The sequence below is a fragment of the Artibeus jamaicensis genome, unplaced genomic scaffold (assembly GCF_021234435.1).
Source record: "Artibeus jamaicensis isolate MK-2021 breed Jamaican fruit bat unplaced genomic scaffold, CSHL_Jam_final contig_3152, whole genome shotgun sequence".
Lineage (NCBI taxonomy): Eukaryota > Metazoa > Chordata > Mammalia > Chiroptera > Phyllostomidae > Artibeus > Artibeus jamaicensis.
This window is the reverse complement of record NW_026521729.1, coordinates 4,103,934-4,125,249: the sequence shown is the minus strand read 5'-3', so window position 1 is coordinate 4,125,249 and position 21,316 is coordinate 4,103,934. Positions and strand designations below refer to the sequence as shown.

The 21,316-nt window shown below is 57.9% G+C and overlaps 1 protein-coding gene across 1 annotated transcript in view; it reads right to left on the bottom strand.

The window, feature by feature from the left end:
* Window positions 1–8,793, bottom strand: part of AKTIP (AKT interacting protein) — a 32,161-nt gene extending 23,368 nt beyond the window's left edge. The window contains exon 1 of the mRNA XM_053663263.1: window positions 8,699–8,793. The gene's annotated coding sequence lies outside the window, so the exon portion shown is untranslated. The remainder of the gene's footprint in view (window positions 1–8,698) is intronic.
* Window positions 8,794–21,316: the final 12,523 nt, after the last annotated feature.

Sequence of the window (21,316 nt, the reverse complement as noted above, 5' to 3'; positions counted from 1 at the left end):
AAGCTCCTTGAATTTTGCCCCCTACTCCTCACCCCAGCTCGAGAGATCTGTGATCTGCAGGAGCTCCAGCCTCTCAGCCATGGCACAGGGGGGCGGGGCAACAGGGAAGCCACCCACACACCCCCTGTCCTGCCAGGCGGCTCCCAGCCCTGCCCACTGCCCATGTCGGCTCTGCTGTGGGAGCTCGGGCTGCAGGCCGAGGGCTCGCGTGAGCACCTAAGACAGAGCATGTGCGTTCAGAGTCCAGGCCTTCGAGTTGAGGGGGGGGTGTCAGCTATGAGGAGGAGGAGCGGGCAGTGGGACTTGAATGCTTCCCATAGCCCTGCAGCGTGAGTGGAAACCTGCAGACCCCTCTCTCGTGTCATGGCAGCGGCCAGGGGTCCGTCTGGAGTGGCCAGCTGAGCAGGGCCAGGTGCTGGAGGGCAGGCGGCAAACCAGGAAACCGGCCAGGGCAACTGACCGGGGTCATGACCTCAGCGCTCCCCGGGGCTGGTCTGCAGCTGCCTCCCCCCACACCCCCAACACTGGAGCCTCCAGGAGGGCAAAGCCCAGGTCCTGGGGGCACCATGGCGAGAGAGCCGTGCTCCCCGAGCTGCTGACGGCCCCCGACAGCACCCACTTGTTCTGGGGCCTCCTCTTGGCAAAGCCCCTTCTTTTCGCCGCCCCCACCACTCTGGGCTCACCCCGGTGCTCTGCGCACCTTCCTCATCCCTTCCCCTGGGGATGGGATGTGTCTCAGCACCTCCATCAGCAGCACAGGCACGATGCTGCCCCCAGCTGGTGGCTTCATAGACACCAACTGAGCAGTTTCCCGGGAAGCACCCACCACGGGAGCTCGAGGGGCGCAGGTGAGACTGGCAGCTAGGGTCACCGAAGGTCACCCAGGGGTGAGCGGGTGCAGAGGGGCAGGCCCCGATTCGTGGCTGCCCCAGCGGGGCTGTGGCTTAGCCGGCAAGATAGAACAGCCCAGTGCTTCCCTCTGCTCCACGAAACACGGGGCAGCCCCACATTTGTGGGGAAGCCCTAAAGCCCAGCCATGGATGGCTTCTGGGTAGCGGTGGCTTGTCCCAGCCCCCACCTGCCCCACCCCCACAGATGCTGCGTCCCGAAGGGGTGAGACAGCAGCCCCCAGGCCCAACGCCAGGTTTCGCACGGAGCCTTTTCTTCTGCACGCACCCCTCACCCTGCCCATGGGCCCACTCACTTCTCCCCAGGGGCAGCCGGGGCTCCCCTGCAGGTGCCGAGGTCCTGTGTGACCCCCCCCAGGGTCCAGCCCCCACGCAGGGAAGCAGGAAGTGCTGATGCCCCATACCCTCCACCCCACAAGAATAGCCACCGGGAGCCCCTTTGACTTGCAGAGAAGTCGGGGCATCTACCTGAGCCCCTGTCAGGCCAGTCCTTTGAACGCGCTGGCTCCGTGATTTAGAGTTTGAATCTGGTTTTAAATGGCAGTTAAAAATTGCGTGTGGCACTTGACAATGAGATTTCGCTTGACAGCTTGGACATAAAACTAAAAATAAATGACTTCACATCCAAATAATAAGTAATAACAATGTTAGCCTGCACGGGAACAGCAGGGCCGGGCCCGAATGCAATATTAATTTTAGGGAGATGAGTGACTGGGGGGCGGCAGAGGGCCAGGGACGGGCCCTCCGCACGCCCCCGGGTCCCTCATCCCCCGGGCAACGGGCTGCGTTCCTCCACCGCGGCGCGGCAATTATGCGGCGTAATGGAGGCAGCACAAATAAGCAGGAAGATTTTATTAAACCAAATGAGCAAATCATCTGCGTATTATTGCGGTTTGATTGACACTGACAAGTGCAGAGCCGGCGCGGAGGCGAATATGATAAAGCAGCTTGCAGAAAGCTCTTGATAATGTTACTCTTGATAAAGTCGCCGGCCGCCCTCTCTAAGTAAATAAAGGGGAGAGGAGGGGGGCGCATATTAATCTCCCGCGTTTGCAGCCTTCGGGAGGGCGCGGGCGGGGGAGGGGGCGTTGCCGGGTTCGGCGCGTGGCATTTCCTGCGAACACCGAAATTGCATCCGCGACTCGCAGAGACTCGACGATAATATATTAATATTAAAACTAAAGGTCACCCCACATAACAGTTAAGCTGTCTGAGCTTCAACCTTTATGCCAATAACAGACTCTGGAAAGTAAGTGGGAAATATTTGAATACTCGGGAAGATATATATATTTTAAGAAGGAAATTTTATTTGGGAGGCAGGCTGGCGAGGGTGCGCCCCGGCGGCCCCTGACCCCCCTGCCTTCTCCCGGGGCAGTTCCAGGGCCGCCCCCAGGACGGCTGCATCTGAGACAGCGAGAGCCGCCGGGGAGGGAAGGTGATTAATTGCCACAGGCCTCGGGGCCCTCCCGCGACGCCGCGTCCCGCTAATGATTCCCTCGTGAGCGGGCGCGCGCTGCCTCCGACCGCGCTCCACGGAGTCAGCACAAAACTCGGCTCGGCTGCTCGGGGCGCTGGCCGCGGAGGGCCCAGTGTGGGGCGGGCTCCGTCTGTGGCCGTTCGCGGGAGAACCGCCTGCAGGCAGGGGGCCGGCCAGCGTGACCTTGTAGCTCCCTGGAGGGGCCGGTCTGCTCCGATTCTGTCATCGGCGCGGCTCTGACAAAAGGGGGCCTGCTGGGTCGGGCGGCGGGGGGGCCCTGACGCGGCCGGGGAGGAGAAGCTACCAGGAGGTCGGCCACACGGAGGGGCTGCCCACTTGCGGGAGGGCTCATTTCCACTGGGCCAGTTCAACCCGCGAGGGAGAAGAAAGGTTCCTGGCTGGAAAGTTTGCCAGGCCCTGGTCACGTGGGCAGGTTCACCCGTGGGTGGGCAGAGCCCCAGGGTGCGGAGGCACCTGGACAGGCTCCGCTCTGCATCCAGTGACCTCACTGGTAGCTTGGCGGTGGCTACGGTGGTGCGTTCACACCAGGAAAGCCGGCAAACACAGCCGATGGGGGGCCCTGCCCACCCCCAGGTGTTAAACTCCTCCCCAGCGTCACACCCACCGGGGTCAGCGGCAGCCTTCCACAGTTGCCATGGCACCAGCCTCACCCCCCCGCGCGGCACAGCCAGTTGTATCCGGCTCATTGCCGGCTGTGTGAGCCACCTGGGGTGCAGAGCAAGGGGTGGGAGGGAAAGACTGGTTGTAGGCCCAGTAATAGGACGGTGCTAACAAACTTCTCTGGGCAGTTCTTTCCAGAAAAGACTTCAGACTCAACCTCTCGGGGTGGCACCTGCCCAGCAGCTCTCTCCCAGGCAGCCCTGCAGGGTGGGGGTGGGGGGCGCGCCCACAGGGGCTGCAGTGCCGAGTCTGTCTGAAGGTGCCCCCTGACCACTGGCTACCACTCACCTTGCTGGGACCCTAAAGGAGCTCGTGACCTGGCCGCCCTGGGCCTGGTCCGTCTCCCTGACTGGCCCAGCCTCAACTTTTCCAGGGAGATCCCGTCCATCTTCTGATGTGGGGTCTCCTTGGTCCTCCTGGTGGGGGGGGGGGGTGCTTATGGCTGCATCCACACCTCGAGGGCACGGAATGGAGGGCAGCTCTGGGAAGCCCTGCTGGGGCCTGGTCCAACCAGGCAGAGAGGGAGGTGACCTATTTCCTGGGTCCCCAGGGAACCTGGGGAACAAACACCTTCTCCTTGGGCCTCTCGCTTCCTCCGAGTCAAAGGACGGAGCCCAGAAATCAGCACACACCTGCCCCCAGGTTGGTCCAGACTAGCCAAGTCCTCTTCCCTGGTGGGTTATTTTTTTTCCTTTTCAACCTGAGTCATGACCCAGTGGTCACGTCAGTGGGTCATGATCAGCGTTAATTAAAACAAACTTTTTAATGGTGAAAAAATACCGCCCGTACCAAGGCTAAGATTGTTTCCATGACGTGCGTAAGCCTGTTCTGGGAAAGTGTAAACCGAACTTCTTACCGAGGGTCACGGAAGAACGTGCGTGGAAGCCACCTTCTGCACCGTGCCCCCACTGTCCCAGGCACGGGGACACAGCTCCGCACGGGACGTCCCCAAGCCCGTGGCTCCCGCACTGGGCCCCTGACGTGCTGCCCGAGGAGAGAAAATCACCGATGGAATCTTCCCAGGACCCGAGTCACACCCGGAGGGACACCGTCCTGCGTCCTTTGTAACCAGCCGGGAACTCTGCTCTCCCGCCGCCGAGCAGGGCGGGGTCAGTCCGGAAAGGCCAAAGGAGCGTGTTCTCCAGGATGCTGCTCCTGTCACGTGCTGATGGTCTGCGAGGGCCCCTGCCCAGCCCAGACTCAGCCAGCGCCGTGGGAAGCGATGGGCCCCGAGCTACACGTTTCTGCCAGAGTCAGAGCTGAACCAGGTCGGCGTCGCAGACGCTGCCGTCCCGGACCCTGGGTAAGCACGTCCCGGTGTGAGACTGAGGAAACCCGAACCGACTCACAGGAGCAGGAGGCCCCTGCCGACGAGACAGGGCTGGGGCTGTCCCTGCAGTCGCTGCGGACCCTAAGCCCCAGGAAAGCACAGTGTCCCTGCTTTCTTCAGGATGTGTCCCTGGTACCAGCAGAGCCCTGGGGCACAGGGCAGGCCCCGACTCAGCAGTGTGGGATGCAGCGAGCCTGGGCCGCGGTGGAGCCTCACTCCCACTTCCCCAGTGTCCTTTTGATCGTCTCTGCGACCAGTTCCAGGGACACCGCCCACCACACTCACACTCGGCCGTGGCACTGTGTTTGGTCGGGTCGGAACCGCCTCTCTCGAGTTCTTTCATAGATTCATTACCGGGCGGAAACCTGGGAGGCAAATCCAGTGGCTTCTGGCTAGTCTGTTAGTCTTTTAATAAAACCTGACCACTTGGGTTTGTTGTTCTGGAAGAGTCTATTTTAAGAGCTCATCATTTAAAATAAATTCATAGCTAACAGCACGATACACCAAAGTATTGAATGTTCTTCGTATCTTTACGTACACACACGCCATTGCTGCTGGTGACAGTGGGATACACACCTGCCGCTGTATTTTATGCCCTTCTGCTCAAGGCCACAGACGAGGAGAACACCCTTCCCTGTTTAATTCTGAATGCCGGTCCGAGGGGAAGGTAAACCATTTACATCTTGGAGTAATGGGTCTTAAAATTCGAGGACCTTTCCAGGGATGAAACCGGTCAGATCTAAAATGTTAGCGGCCATCTCTCCCCGGGGTTTTCTGTGCACAGACGCGGGAAGCCCAGCTGTCGGGTGCTCGGCGTCCGTAAGACACGTGTAGATTCCTCCTTGCTCTCCCTCTGGCCCACCAGAACAAGAACTATTCGGAAGGAACGGATGTTTCCTAGGGTCCCCATTTTCAACTCTCTCTTCCCACGGCCCACACACCAGGGCCAGCTTTGTAGCCTGGGCCTCAGGGCTTACCTAAGCCGAACCCAGGCCACCTACTCCTCCGTCTGCTCGCTCCATCAGCAAATACCTGCGAAGCTCCAGAATGTGCCCAGACCGTGGCAGGACACGTGAGGCTCGCCCCTCCTGGAGCTCCCCTGCCAGCAGGAAGAGGAAGAGGCAAGTGTGCGGGGGGGGTCCATGGGGCAGCGTGGCTTTCAGTAGCAACATCAGAAAAGGTGATGTGGCGTGTGAATGGTATCTCAGTGAAGCTGCTACCACTCTCCCCAACCGCAAAGCCCTGGAGAAGCCGGCTTTGTAAACCAGCAGGGAGGGTGGCGGGGGTGCCCCCTGGCGCAGTTGGCTCAGAGCAGTGGTGCTCAGCCCGGCCGCAGGTGCCTGCCACCTGGGGAGCCTTAGACACTTCTGGGCTGCCCCGCCTGGACCGCTCGGGCCACGTCACAGCCCCCCAGGTGACTCGGAGGCAGTGAGGCTGGGAATGGGAGCTCACAGAGCTTGCAAATAAAGGGGCACATTCCTCCCAGACACCTGCCTCTGCCCGTCACCCTTTGTCCCTAATGCCTGCCTCTTCTCCACTCGGTGACCTTGAAAAATGGCAGCTACACAAGGAGCTACAGGCTCAAGGCCACCACCGGTCATCAGGGAGACACAGACTGAGACGACAGTGAGCTGTTGTCAGTGAGGAACGGCAGGTGTTGGCAGGAACGTGTGTACCTGGTGAGAAGGTGGGACGCTGCAGCCACCGTGGGAACCAGTACGAAGGCTCCTCGAAGAGGTGAATGGACCCCCAGGGTGACCCCACAGCCCACCCTAGGGGTGCAGCCGGAAGGACTGAGCGGTTACTCAAAGTCACATAGAAAGTCCTCACTTCACGCCGACGGGTCCTCGGAAAGGGAGACGTCACGTGAAGCCTGTACGGCTGAGCCCGTTCTCCTGCGGGTGAACCGCTGTGGACGTGGGTGGGTGAGGCTGCCATGGAATGTGGTTCACAAACCACCACCAAACTCCCGGATGAAGAACCACAACGCTTCTGATGTTAACGATCGAAATGAATGCGAGCCATACATTCTTTTAAGAGAGATGAAGAAAAGCAAGTGAGATCAGTCTCTTCTCACCTGCCTGTTCCAGGTCAGGGTGGCAGGTGGTCGGAGCCTCCCTCCAGGTGACGCAGGGCGGGACCCACGCTGGACAGGGCGCCCCTCCATCACAGGGCCACCCACACCCACAGGCCCCCAGACGGGGAGAACGCAGACACGCCCGCTCGCCTCACCTGCACACCTTTGTGGTGTGGGGGGGAGACCGGAGGCCCCGGAGAAAACCACGCAGATGTGGGGAGAACCTGCCGACGCCACGCAGACGGGGGCCCCGCCGGGAATTCTTCTTTGTTAAACTTGTAACAGAACGACATCCCTCAAGGACCCGCTGTGCGTGTGTGTTCACGTCCACAGCAGCATCATGCACAACAGCCAAGAGGGAGGAACAGCCCGAGTGACCACCGACGGTGAGTGTGTCTGGAAGGTGTGGTGTGTGCACAGGGCAGAACGGCACTCGGCCGTCACGAGGGAGGGGTCCTGACACGCACTGCAATGTGACCTTGCGGACATGCCGCTGGGTGAAATGGGTCACGGGAGGGCAGACGTGGCCTGACTCTGCCGGGCGAGATGCCCAGAGGCCAGCAGTTCAGAGCGACAGAGGGCACCGTCTCCCAAGGCCTGGGAGGGGGCGGGGGCTGCAGTCTGACGGGTTTGGCCTGTCTGTCTGGGGTGATGGAAATGCCCTCGAGGTGCACGGTGAGGGTGGCTGAGCCAGACTGCACCTTAACGTGGTCGAAATGACGGATTCAGCATCATGTGAGTTTCCCCACACTTTTAAAAACTCAGGCGTGGAAGCCAGGGAAGAAGCGGCTGCCAGGGCAGGCATGGGGCGGTCTTCGCAAACCCCGTGGGGGACGGGGACAGACCCGCGGAAGCCGTGGGGGGCAGACACACACCACCTTCTGGTGCCTCACTCCCGCGTCAGCGAAGGGAAGAGAACGAGGTGCCCACCTTCGGGGGCTGGGGTGTAGAGTGAACAACGACCCCGGAACGTAGGCAACCCAGGGCCTGGCGTACAGCCAACGCCCAGAAATGGCCACCGCCACCATGTCCACGGGGGCGCGTCCACCTTACCTCTGCCCTCCACTCAGAAGGCAGGGCGCGGGTGCATTTTGGGAGTGGTGAGAATATTCTGGAATTAGACAGTGGAGACGGTCGCACAACTTTGTGAATATACCAAACACCACGGCGTTGTTCGCTGTAAAATGGTGAGTTCTACGGTGTGCAAACTCTATCGACAGCAAAAAAGGGCAGGTGCGATCATGCAGTCATCATGACGTAGACACACAGCTTTTAACTCACAAAATGAAAAGACCACCCCCGGCGTGGGAGGGCACATTCCCCAATGGCGCACCTGCAGATTTCACACAGAACTTGTAACACTCACCACCATGAAAACAAACAGACCAATTAAAGCAAAGGGCAGTGGGCCTGGACAGCCACTTCCCCAGGGGGACACACGGAGGCCAGCAGGCGCAGGGAAGGATTCTCAGCGTCCCTGACGACCAGAGAGATGCAAGTGTGAACCGCAGCGAGCATCGCATGGACACACAATCACTTGTAAACAGGGAGCATCGCACGGACACACAATTGCCCCTAAAAAAGGGCCACGTATTCCCTGAGCGGCAAAGCCATGACCCCGACAGCGGAGAACGGCCAGGAGCCTTTCCCTGACACCCCCGCTCCCCTGCCACAGTGTCGGGGAGCAGTGGGCTGGGCCCCCGGCCCTGGGGCACCTCTGCCCCACAGGGAATGAGAGGCTGCAGCCTGACCCCATCACCCGAGACACCCTGATGGCCCGCCCTGAGGTGAGGCTGACCTCTAAGTCCAGTATTATGACCTCTGACGTGTTCAGCCACACGTAGGGCCAGTACCTGCCACAACTGCCAGAAGTGGGGTTCACCTGGGGCGGTCACCCCTAAGCAGGCAGCAATGAGGCCCAAGCATTTGGCACCCCCAGGCTGGCCATACCTGCCTACCAGCAGGCACCATGCAGAGCAGGGGACCCTTTTCAAGCACAAAACCAACCCCCCGGGGCCAGCCACGTCCGGCCTGAGCTGTGTCCGCCACAACCAGGTCTGCGTCCCCAGTGTACATGGGGTGGGAAGGCAGGGGCTCGACCCGCCCGCTGGGGCCAAAGCCCCTGGGGAACAGGCAGGGGCTGAAATAGACTCAGCCTCACTGACCAGCCCCAAGCCTCTCACCCCGTCCCTGTCCCCAGCCTCCCCACGTCCCGAGTCACACACCTTCCTCCTGCAGCGCTGGCGTGCTGTCTCCTGCTGGAAGCCCTCTGCGCCTGGGCTGGCCCTGCAGGGCTGAAGGGACAGAGGGAGGCGGTCAGCCAGCAGCTCTCCCGGTGCAGCTTCCCGGGACAGCTCTGAGGGCCATGGTGGGGGGAGGGGGAGAGGCGGGCAGGCGCGGGCAGGTGCTCGGGAGGGGCCACGAGCCTCGTGCTGCCCGGCCTTCACCACAGTGGGCGGCACCTGCCTCCGAGGCCCACGGGGCACCCTCCACGGGGTCGAGCTCTGCCGGTTCAGCACCTGCACACCTGGCTCAGAAAGTGTTTCCACTTGGGAGACCGAGGGGCGGCCCCTTGGCGGGGGGCATGTTCATAGTCTAGCCCTTGGCCACACCGAGGCCAGAGGAGCTGGGGTGCGGGGCAGAGTCTAACATTTCGCTCCAGAAACTCAGAGACCATGGAATCTAGGAAAGGGCTTGGGCCGTTCCTGCAGGTGGTGCTCATGTGACGAGGCAGAAACCTAGGGAGGCCCACCTGGATGGAAATGTGCAGACACAGTAGTGAGGTGGGTGGGGGGCGATCTCAGGAAAGGGGAAGAGGGAAAGGAGCCCGAGTTTCAGTCTGGGGGGTGAACGCTGAGGCGCCCAGAGAGGGATCTCGCGGGAAACTGTCCAAAGCGATGAACAGGTCAATGTGATCATTTAGGAAAGACACACAATGTACTTTAAATAGCTCAATATAGCATTTGATCTCAAAAAGGTGAGCTATCTAAGTTGCCTGAACCTTGCAGTTTATCAGGTCTCATTCCCTTTTCGAAACAGAAGTAAGGCAGGTGTGAGCTAGATCGGGGGGCGGGGCTGAGGTCCTGGTGTTCGGGTGACTTGTTGGAGGGACGAGAGAAGCCGGGCCTCTCGTTCCAGCCCCCATGAAGTTTCCACAAATATTTACAGTCGGTTGTTGGCTGGACAGCGGGGAAAACGTGGAAAACGCTGCGGGGAGCGTCAGGAGAGGGTTTCCATTTGGGATTTGCCCCTACTCACTATGGAACTGACCAGCTGGCTTCCCCCTGAGCCTCTGCTTCCTCATCTGTAAAACGGGGTCAGGAAAGACGGCTTCGAAGACCCTTTTTGCTCTGGGAACCCAGTGGACAATTATGAATAGATATTTTTTTTTATTTTTTATTTCAAAAACAGCGCAGCCTTCTCCTTCCCACCTAAGTATTGGAAAGAAACACCCAGTTACTTTCTCGAGTTAAGCAGGAATTTTTCCTTCCTAATGTATCTTGGATTCTGCTTTGAAATCAGCTTCCTAAATTCCTCACTCCGGACCCCCACATGGTAGGTTTTCTCACTCCAGTGTGTTTCTAAGTATCTGTGTATTTTTTAGGTGTTAGCGAAATCCATTTTTAGGGATCGAAGCATGTTTTTGAATGTAAGAATCAACGGTTTAAATATCTGTTTTTTAACAGGAAAAGAAAGAAAAATGACAGTTATCAGCCCTCAGAAAAATCAGCTCACTTTGAGACCGCAGTGGCATTATTGCCTCCTTTAATATTGCTGACAGTCTCTTGCAAATGTATCACAAGTTGGCATTTATTAGTGTGAGGCACAAGTACGGGGCGTGTTATTTGATTTGAATAACAGCTCGGAGCTACAGTTTGAGTCCAGAAATATATTAGTCAGAAACAATCTCATTTAATAACACAAAAACTAATAAAAGAAAAGTATTCCGACTGATTCAGAATTGAATTTATGAATATTGCTTTAGCGGGATTAATGATCAAACCCCCAACCTGTTTGTCACGGCACAACCGACTTTTCCATTTAAATGCAAAACCAGAAGTCGCCGGGTCCGAAGGACTGCGTGTCGCTTTGAAGAAGACCAGTTTCTTTTACATGCAGGCTTCCAAATTGGCAATAAACTTTAATTACGGGGTCAGATAATCAAATTATAATCAAATAGCCTCACATAAAAACCTGTGTTTGAAATTAATGAGACACACGCCTGCCACTGGGTATCACGGCACCTCTGCAACTTACTGACAGACTTTTCATTTTCATTTAGAAGTCACCTGAAGGACTTCCTCCGCCACTTCCACTGCTAGCTTAATTCGATTTAGAAAACATTTCATTCTTGGACCACACGGTCCTTCGGATTTTCCTCTCCATCTGCAACTTCCCCTCCTCCTCCCGCCTCGGGAGGTCTGTTTTATCACCAACACTGGGGTTTCCGAATTGGCCCTGTTGGAGGGAGACCTTTCCTCCTGGGAGGTGAGAGTGTATCTCTCTGCCGTGTTGGAAAGAACCTTCAACCTGGGGCCAGGGGTCGTCTGACAGAGGCAGAATCCGCACCCCGGTGCTGAGTGGCCCCAGGGATTTTGCCAGAGGTGAAAGTGGGTATGGCTGAGAGATACTTGCTACTTTGAAATCAACGAGGAGCAAGGGAGCCTCTTCTCTCTTGGACACGCTCTCTCTCCTCAAACGTAGACTTTTCTGGAGCTTTCCCATGTTACTCTGTAAATGGGGTGCACAGCATCTGACAGAGTTGCCAGATAAAAATACATTATTAGTGTAAGGATGTGCCAAATATTGCACGGGACGTACTAATACTAAAAAAAAGTCACTCCTTGTTTATGTGAAATTCGAATTTAACTGGACAGCCTGTATTCATAAGTGCTAAAGCTGGTGATCCCAGTCTGCAACCCCAAAATAATAAATGCTCCCCGAACGCTCAGAACCGGTGTCTTCTGACGCAGCGAACGGTGACTGCCTCTGCGCCTCCAAGATGTGCCCCACCTCCCAGTCCCGAGACAGGCGGGAGCGTTTGCAGCTCTCGGGGCCCAGGCCCATCCTGGGATGCTGACTCTGGAAGTCTGGGGTTTGGCCCAGGGGTTTCTATGGTAACAGCTCTGCCAGGTGGTCCTTGGCATTGAACTAGTTTGAAATACTGCACATGTCTCTTGTCACTACATCCCCGAGAAGCACGTGGCAATGAAGTGCGGGAGACGAGGCAAAAGGCACTTTCGTGTCCCGCTGGAAAAACCAGGGCCCGGAGGACCGAGGGGCGCTGTGGGCTGTGCGTAGAACTGCAGAGCGCCCCACTGCGGTCTGCGGTCCGGGAGGTCTGAGACCATCTCAGTCGTTTCTGCCAGGGTCACCGTGATCTTCACTGTTTGGCCTGCATGCTCAAGGGTCCTACTGGGAGGCGACCAGGTGTGGGGCGTTAGTCGCGTCTGCCCCAGGTGTGTCGTCTGTAATACGATCTCCTGGGCCCCAAGCAGGTGGGTGGAGGCACCTCCCGGGCTCCTCCCGTCAGATTCTGTTCAGATGTGATGTGAAATCCTACGAGGTCCACCTGGTCCGGTCTCGAGGCCTCTCGACCCACAAGTTTCACGATTAGGGGTTCATCTTGAGGACTATCTGCACAAAGCTTATTAAGTGAAAAGCTGGGAATCTCCTGTGGAATTTATAAGCTATGGTTCGTGCGTGTCAAAGAGGACCCTGCAGCCAGAGAAACCCGTGACAACGCGGGAGAACGGTTACCCGCCCCCCTCCCGGCTGGTGAAAATCTCGGGGGGACCGTGTTCTGAGGGCGGGTGAGTTCGGGGCCACTTTAAATGGGGAAGCGTGGACACCTTCAGCTGATAGGATTACGAACACTGTCCATTTGTTATTCCTTTTTGTCTTGTTTTCCAAGTTTTCTGCACAGCAAAAGTTTTTTTTTGGTATTACTTTCTATATTAGGAAATAGCTGTTCCACTTCCGAGGGGGCAAGGGGAACAGGGTGAGGTGTTCCGGACCCTCACGGCGCTGGCTCCCTCCTCCACGCTGGGGCAACTGCCGCTCCGTTCACAGAGTTTCCGAGGCGTTCCCAGCTCTGCCTCGGCGGGTGTCGCTGGTCGGTCTTCTTTCCTCTCTCTGCAGCCGTGTGGAAACTTCTCCGCCACAAGCAGCAGCAGCAGCAGCAGCGAAAGGCCTGCGGTGCATCAGTGATGGGCGTGTTCAGACCTGGCCCGCTGGGCTCATCGCAGAACCTGAGACGCAGAAGGTGCTGATGAAGGTTTGAAACACTTCATTGGCATGAAGAGAGTGCAATCTCGATATTTTGAGGGCTTTTATTGGTTCTGTTGTTAAACTAGAAAAGAGAAAAGTGGAGAAAAACCCCTTTGATTCACTCCATACAAACAGGTTTGAAATAGAAATGCAGACTGACGTGGGCTCAAAGGCTTCTGGCACATTCTGAGGGGCTGCTGCGGTGGAGGCACCCTGGAACAGGCGACGCCGGACTGGACACGCGTGCAGGGAGGGGAGGGGCCTTCATCAGCCTTCACTGCTGTGGGCCCTCGAAGCTCAAGGCCGGCCCCGGCCGTCCTCCCACAGGCTGTAGATGGAGCCATAACCTCACTAAACGGCACCCCAGCCGGCGGGGGCCTGGGGGTTGTGCCGCCAAAGCCAGATGTTTGCAAGTTCTTCGGCTTGAGTTTCTTCTGAGTGCAAACGATGGGAAACGCAGACCATCTCATCTTCTCTGGCGCTGGCTGGGCCGGGCCCTGCTTTCACTCCCTCGGAGGTGATCACCTGCCCTGGCCACCTCCGCCCCGTGACAGTCGGTGCTGGAGGGCACCCTGGGGCTGTCTGTCCGTCCCACGGGGGCCTGGGAACTCGTTTAGAACAGCAGGCCTTTCGCAGCCCGGACTCGCCGGGTGCAGCTGTGGCCGGTTGGTTGCACGCCCGACAACGGGCCTCCCGCACTGGGCACCGCCCCCCTTCCCCAGGGAAGGGCCGCCGCCTGCCGGCCTTGGGTGGTCAGGCCCAGAGCCTCCCTGACCGGGTTAGCTCATTCTTCCTCCTCTTCCTCCCCTTCCCGCCGGGGTCTCCTCTCCCTTCACTCTCCTCTTCCCCTTCCGTCTCCCCTCTGCCTTCTCTCCAGGCCCCCAACCTCTTCTCTCTTCTCTTTCCACACACAGACCCCGCCCCCCCGAAGCTAGAGCCCTGAGACAAAGGTCAAAGGTCATCACCATTCACACTCCCCCATCCTACTGACCTGCCGAAGATTCCCTGGCCCCTCCCTGCTCTCATTCTGGGAAGACCACCCCCCCTTGGCCTGGCATTCCATCCCCTGCCAGGGCAGGCCTGGGCGGGTGAGGCCAACCCAGCCTACCCTGAGGCCCTGCGCCTCCAGGCGCACCCCTCTTCCACTGGCTGAGGCTTCGCTCACCCTTTGAGGCCCAGGTCACCTCTTCCATGCAGCCTGCCTTGCTTGCCTCCTATGTGACTGTCTCTCTCGCTCTCCCAGGCAGGACTTCATGCTGGTACACGGGATGCTCACTTGGCTCCTGGCTGCCTGGGGGCACGTCTGTGTGAGAGCTCATTTGAAGGGTTCCCCTGTGTTTTCTCGTACACTGAGGCCTCTGCCACTCACCTGGCACTTTCCTAGGCTCCCTATTACAAGAGCAGGGAGAGAATATACCAGGGACAGTGAGCTGCCACGTGACTTCCTAAGTCCTTCCTTCCGCCCGTGGGGAGGTCCCCTGCAAACACAGCAGCTTCGAGTCACCATGTGCTGGTAAAAGAGGTGGTCACGCCAAGGGTCCCAGGCCAGGTCAGGGAGGGCAGGAGAGGTGAACATGGGACCGTGGAGGCTGGTGGGTTCCTGCCTGGAGCCGGTGAGCTGGTGAGGCAGGGGGACCCACTGACCCCCTAGAGCTTTGTTGGATCTCAGAACAGAGGACCCCCAGCCTTGCCTTCTGGGTGGAGCCTGGAGAGGTGACCAGCTTTCAGTGACAACTCAGATACAGGGTGAGGGTGGGTCTGGGCAGACAGGGCCGTGGGCAGCCTCACAGAGTTCCAGTCCCCCTGCCTGGCACAGGAGGGACGTGGGGACCGAATAATGGCCCCGCCCCCCCATGTACCCATCCCATACCAACAACAATACTCAGCTCACAGCCAGTCTTGTTTCAACTGTACCTTTACCTACTCTGCCACCTACTGTTTTGTTTTAAAGCAAATCCAAGACATTTCATCATTTCACTCAGTAAAGCATTTCACTTTTGTGATTAGAACTAAAAATAATTACCTGACTCATTCAGAAACTAAATGCCCCATACACCACTGCAGGGGCACCAGAATATCCTGGAGATAAACCCTCAGTCTATGGGGGATTTAGAAGAAATGTGTTTTCTACCCATGGTTCTTAGCAGTGTTTAATCCAAAGGAAGGAATCTCTAACAGTGGATTTTCATATGTCTGTGGAAAAGGCTGTATTTTGAGGCAGGGAACAGGGTCAGCTACTTCACTGTGAAGGGAAATTGCTGTCCATGTTTTTCTCAACCCTTCTTGTACCTTATACACCAAACCCCTTCCTAAGCACTCAGAAAATACAACAGGGAACTTTGGAAGTCCGGCGGCTGCAGCCGGCCATCGCCGCCAGGAGGCTGCACTCATTAAACGTCCACTTGGACTCGCAGCCTCACCTGCTGCCCGCGGGGATCTCCCTTCGATTTGCTCTCCGGGGTGAGCTGTTCGCCTGCTTTATTCATCTGGGTTAGACACCTCCTGACGCTCAACCTGGCTTTCAATTTTCTTTTCCAAAATGATACAAATGTTTTGGAGGGACCCTGGACTCCATTAGGCGATCGCTTCCAATTTTCACGCGAGACGTGTGGAAAGGCTCACCTACGCTTCCAGCTTGTTTCCTGCGACCGCGTGACCCGGTCGACACCCCACGATGGGAAAGACCTTGGAGGCCCCCAGCGCTGGGGCACGTGTCCCGCCGTGGCCTGCACTGACCTCGGGCCAAGACTCAGGAGAACACAGCAGGGCTACGAGGACCCACCCGGACTGGCGGTTGGGAGTGGGGGACCTCCAAACGTTGCAAAGCGAGACTGGACCTGACTTTGGGGGTGGCACAGGTGCTTCTTTGGGGCGCTGGAGAAAGCCCAGGGGGTTTGTTCCCTTGGGGACGGTGCTTGCTCTCCGCCTGCCTGAGCCGATGGAGACAGGCTCTAAACCGCGAGCTCCCTGGGCCCTTGTATGTGGCTTGCAAATACCCATGTGAACTGTTCCCGTACAAAGAGCGCCAGTGGTTGAGTGAGTGTTTGTCCTTCAGTGAAGATTCCGGAACCGAGGGCTGAGGTCTCTCTGCTTTGTGAAAGCACGAGCTTGCACTCGAGGTGCAGGGAGAGGGGGACGGAAAGGAAGACAGACTCAGTCCTTCACGGAGGAGGACGTCCAGCCCTGGGAGGGGCGCTGGGCAATTCCTCATCTCCCTTTGATGTGGGGGCTACGGTCAGCTGCTGAGGGATTTTAAAGGAAAGATTCTTTGGCTGAAAGGAAAGACTGGACCCTGCTCTCTGGCACGGCAGGGAGAGGGGTTCTGAGAGTGGAGAGAGAGAAGAAAGGAGAAACGTAAGGCTGTTTGGAGTGAGGCTGGGGGAGGGCGAGGGAAGGAATGGCCGTCGAGGACTTTTGCTGTGGATGGGCCTGGGATCTTTCCGGGCGTTTTCCCGGTCGCCCGATGAAGATTTAGCTTCTTCTCAGTTGCTCCTGGCCACGGCACATGACCCTGCCTGGCTGCCGCACTAACAGAAGCCTGGGCCCTGAGGTGGCCCAGATCATCTGGGTAACTAGGCTGGGATGTGCACCCTTCAGGCAGAAGAGGGGACAAGAGCAAACGCGTCCCCGGGAGACTGTGAAACGCAGTGCACGCCCACACAGGACCTGTGGCCTTCGGTCGAAGGTCAGCCCCTCTTTTCTCTCTGACAAGGGGGGGCAAGGACGGCGGCCTCGGTCTGCCGCTGGCACTGGGATCAGCCCGTCAGTGCATCCCTGGCGGTGTGCAGGGAATGGGCACCACGGGAGCCCACCGGTCTGGGAGCTGCCTCTCCCAGGCTTGTGGGCAGCTCTGCAGGGAGGGGCGCACTGTGCAGGCAGCAGGGATGTGATGCCAGTTCGGACAAAGGCGCGCGTGGGCAGGGCATCCATCCCTCCATGCTGGGGCCTTGGCGGGGCCGGCAGAGCTTTCTGGCATGGAGTCCTGAGCAGGTAGGGCTGGCTGGCTTCAGAGAACTTCAGAAAGCTCAGGTCAGCCTGCGTCTTGGGGTCTTGTTTGCTGACTGGGAAGTGATGGCGCTGGTTGGCCAAGTGCGAGATGTTCCTTGGGGGACCCGTGTGGAGGCTCTGAACTTGGAGGGGCTCTGTCAAGCCAGCGAAGGCCGGGGGGCAGGAAGGCAGGGCTGGGGATGGAACGCAGGGCAGGTCTCATGGCCAGAGCTACTCTCTGGGCCTTAAGCAAGTCATGGTCCCTGGGAAGAAAAACTCCCTGCTCACTTGGCCCAGAGACAGGAGGGTTCTTTTTTTGTCTACCTCCTGTCTGTGAGGAATTCTGCCCAAACCCAGCCCTCCCTGGAGCACTCTGCCACCTGGACCGGGGCTTGCTTTGAAAAGGCGTCCTTGACCCAGCACATCCATGGAGGCTGCTTCCCTGGAAGCGAAACAATGGTGTTGTGTGCAGACACTTAAGAACCCCGTCTCCCCGCCTCTTCGGGTTCACTCCACTCCACTCCAGGCCCGGCCTGGGGTCGCAGGCAGGTGGCCCCTGGCAGAGTTCCAGCGGAGGGGAGTGCTTCTGCACTTGGAGAGGCCTCTGCCCTGGTTTGCTTGGCCAAGGCAGCTGCCCAAGGACGTGACCCAGATGAAGAGAGTTACCCAAGACTTCAACTGTGTGGCATCGAAAAGAGAAAGGTCTTTTAGAATTCTCTGCTGAGGCCTGGAGGAGTCTGGGGTCCAGAAGAAAGAGACAGGGGTACAGGGCCCCCGGCACTGGCTTCTGTGGCCAGGAGTGGAGGCAGGCTGGAGAGGAGATCCGATGACAAGACCAGGGAACGTGAGGGTCAGACACCTGCAGGGTGGTGTCATTTCCTGCCGCGGGGTCATTAGGAACAGCGACTGTACCACCTCCTGCCTCTCTGGTGGTCTCTCCCCTCACCCCCCGAGACGGGACCCGAAGGAGGGCCACCTGGGCTAGGGTCCCTGGGAAGTGATGTTGCAAGTCCAGGCGGTGGCCAGCCCGAACGACGTTCGGAGATGAGTGACAGTGGAGGCCCAGGCCGCAGTGTGCCAAGTGACCAAGGCACAGGTTGCTAGCGAACTCCGTTTTCTTCCACCCCCCGGAAAAACGAATCTCGAGAGTGCTCGATGGAGGCCGGGAGGCCCTGGTCCAAGTCCTGCGCAGCACGGGGCTCAGGGCTGGGACAGGGCGAGGCCGGGAGGTGGTGTGGCGCTGGCCTCGGGCACATTTCAGGCTGTGCCCCAAACACTCGGCCACTAGGATACATCATGTTCTAATGTGACATTAAACAAACAAACAAAAAAATTAATACATAAACCTGTGATGTGCAAAATACCAAAGTTTTACACAAAACTAGAGTCAGTATGATGGATTTTTCCTTTGGCCTCTGGCTCCGGTACGGCTGGGCAATGCATCACCATGGATCCTGTCTTTATTCAGAATGTTGATAATTTATTCACGATGGATTTTTGGCACTGTGGTTTTTAAAATACTGCATCGAAATATGACTTTTATCTGATGACCGAGTTTGGGGCGCACCCTGAAACGTGCCTCCGGCGAGTGCTTTTCCCCGCTCCCCCAGCCCTGCGCAGGCATCTTGTCTGGCTTTGGAGGAAAGAGTGTCCCACAGACCTGTGGCGCTGGGGTCCTTGCAGAAAACCTCCGGGGGCTCCCGTGCCCCACCGACAGCTGTCCCTCCTCCGGCCAGTTAGTGCTGTCAGATGACAAGAGAAAACAGTTCAGTGAGTGTGACCGAGGTCCGCGGGCCGGGCGTGACGTGCCTCGCCAGCAGCGCAGCCCCTCCCGGGGGATTTTGGATGCGGGGAGTTTTCTCCAATGTCAGGAGTGGGGACGAGGGGGCAGGGCGGGTTCTCTGGGAGGTTGGGGCTTCCTCATGTGGCGAGAAGGCCCCGTTTTCTAGGGGAAGGTGAGCGGGCTAAGGCTGAGCTGGGGGATGGGGGTGGGGGTGTGCCGGGGTCCCTTGGCAGGGGTTTCCCGTCAGCGTGGGCTGCCTGCGGTTCATATCTGTGACGTGGACCAGACCCCTGGGGGCGGTCTCTGCAGGGAGCATCCTGGTGAACGGAACGTCCCGTACCAGCGCCCGGACTGGGACGAGCCCCTGTCACACGTCCCTGCAGGCAGCGGCGCTGGGCCCTCCCTGGGCACAGGCGGTGGGCACGGAGCGAGGAGGCCCGCTGGCCCGAGAGGAGAGCGTTTGTGGGGCGGGGCCTTGGTCTGGTTTTGCCTCCACGGGAACTGTCTCTGGCTCTCTCTCCCTGACCTCACTGCGCATTCCCAAACAACATTCTTCTCCGAACACGCACCAGGACATGATACTCCACGCCCTGCGCTGGAAGTGCTTCAGGCCATGTTGTTCTAGTTCTTTTAAATAGTTCCATGTCAAACCGGATGTTAGCTCTCTGAATAAACCCCAGTGGAAACGCCGTTTTTCCTGCAATAACACCAGTGACAGTCAGAACAGGTGGAAATAATATGAGCCTCTTTTGTTACGGAGCCCAGTGGGTTAGCAGGAAGACACTAAGTTGTCACATGTGTAACAAATAATTCGTATTTACTGATGGTGTGAAAACGAAGGAGGCTCCCAGGGAAAGCGCAGCGGAGGTGGGTTAGTGGGGGAGGGACTCGTGTCTTCCGGGGGGAGGGGGCCTGTTTCTTTCACACTCGGGTTTTGCTTTGCGTCTCGGTCAACACTGGCTTCGCCCGCATTGGGTCCATTGTCGCTGCGGTGTTTTGAAACCTGTTTATTCAGCACGCTGCAAAAGGGACAGCGTCGCCAGGATCTGGGACCCGGGGGATGCTGTGTGTGTCCCTCAGAATCCGGAAATCACGGGATGCTGGACCTGGAGGGGCCCTTGGGGGTCGTCTGCTCCCAGGTTACAACCCCCGCCCTGGCCGCCCTGCACCCTCCCCACTTCACTGTGACGGAACGAGGAGAATGGGGACTCCGGGCAGCGTCACGCACAGCTGGCTTTGTAGGGACACTAGGGCAAGACCTAGACATCTAGCTGTGGTTTCTTCTTTCAATTTCTTCCTGAAGTGCCACATAAAACAGCAACTTCGTTAATGGGTGTTGCGTGCGGCAGAGGTGGCCTGGACACACACACCACCCAGGGGCGCTCCAATCTTCGTTTCCCTCAGAAGATTCCCTCTGGTGAGCGTTGCATTGTGTCTTCAAACACTTGAACTTCACACACAGCACAGGAGGGGCCCTTCAGAAGAGCCCTTGGCTTGCTAACGGTGGCCGAACTAGATTTTAAATGCCGCTAAGGCCAGTCGACTTGGAAGACCTGTGTGTCCGCAGACCCCGGGCCAGAAGACCTCCAAAAACACTCGTCTCGAATCTAGTCAAATCTTGAAAATTTCGTCCGAAACAGCTGCTGCTTGCTGTAATCGTTCCCGCTCTTCTCTGGGTAGACGCCCAGGGCGGGAGAAGGGAAGGCCCTGCCTGCCCCAGCAGGCTCTCTGCCCACGGGCCCTCGGCGTGACGCCGGCCTCGTGGCCCTTTGCTTCCTGAGCTTCCAGACTTGTTCCCGTGCAGCCTTTTTTTGTAGTTGTTGCACTTGTTTATCTTGTTTTGAAAGCTTTTCATCGCAAATCCTAGGCATTCATTTTAGGGGAATGAGAAAACATGGGTAAAAAAGTTAAAAGAGATAGACATTGCCTATAATCCCACAGATGGCCAACCACTGACATTTTGGAATATGTATTTCTAGACTTTGTGTGTATGTACACACATATGTGTTTATGTACACACACGTGTGTACACACACACACTCCAGCACGTCTTCTCGGTAGCAAAGGTGGGGTGGCACTGCGCATGCTTTTGTAACTCTGGGGCGTCCCGCCCAGTGTGCCGCCGTTTCAGAACCCGCCGAGATGGGCTCGGACCCTCTTCTCTGGGCCAGGCTCTCGCCTGAATTCTTCTCACTACAGAGAGAAAGAAGTTTCAAGGTGGCGGAAAAGGGGAGGTGGGACCCAGCAGTGGACTTTCTTCTGCCCTCCATTCTCTGTCCATGATTCTGAGTGTTGCTTCCGGCCTCTGCCGGCAGTGGGATTATTTCCAATGTGCAGGCAGCCATGGCTGTGCCCGTGGTCCTGCACCCTGGCCCCCTGCCCCCATCCCATGGGTTGCCCACCGCCAGAGCCACACTCCGTGAGCCTGACAGGGCGAACGACCGGGGGCTGCCTCTTCCACCAGCAACATGCAGCAGCAGATGCTCCGGTCGGTGACCTCGCATGGACGCACGGTTGTCACCCGAGTGCCCAGCCTGCACCGGACTCACCCTTGCTGCCGTGCATCACAGTGAACATTCACTGCCCCAAAAACCCTCTCCACCCACCTCTTCATCCTTCCCTCCCCCCTGCCCCTGGCGAACGCTGGTTCTTTGTCTCCATGGCTTTGCCTTTAACAGAATTCACCTAGTGGAATCACACAGTGCGAAGCTTTTCAGACGGGCATCTGCCACTAAGGGGCAGGCGTTTCCTCCGGGTCTTTCTTTGGCTTTCATGGCTCCTTTCTTCTTTGTGCCGAGTAACG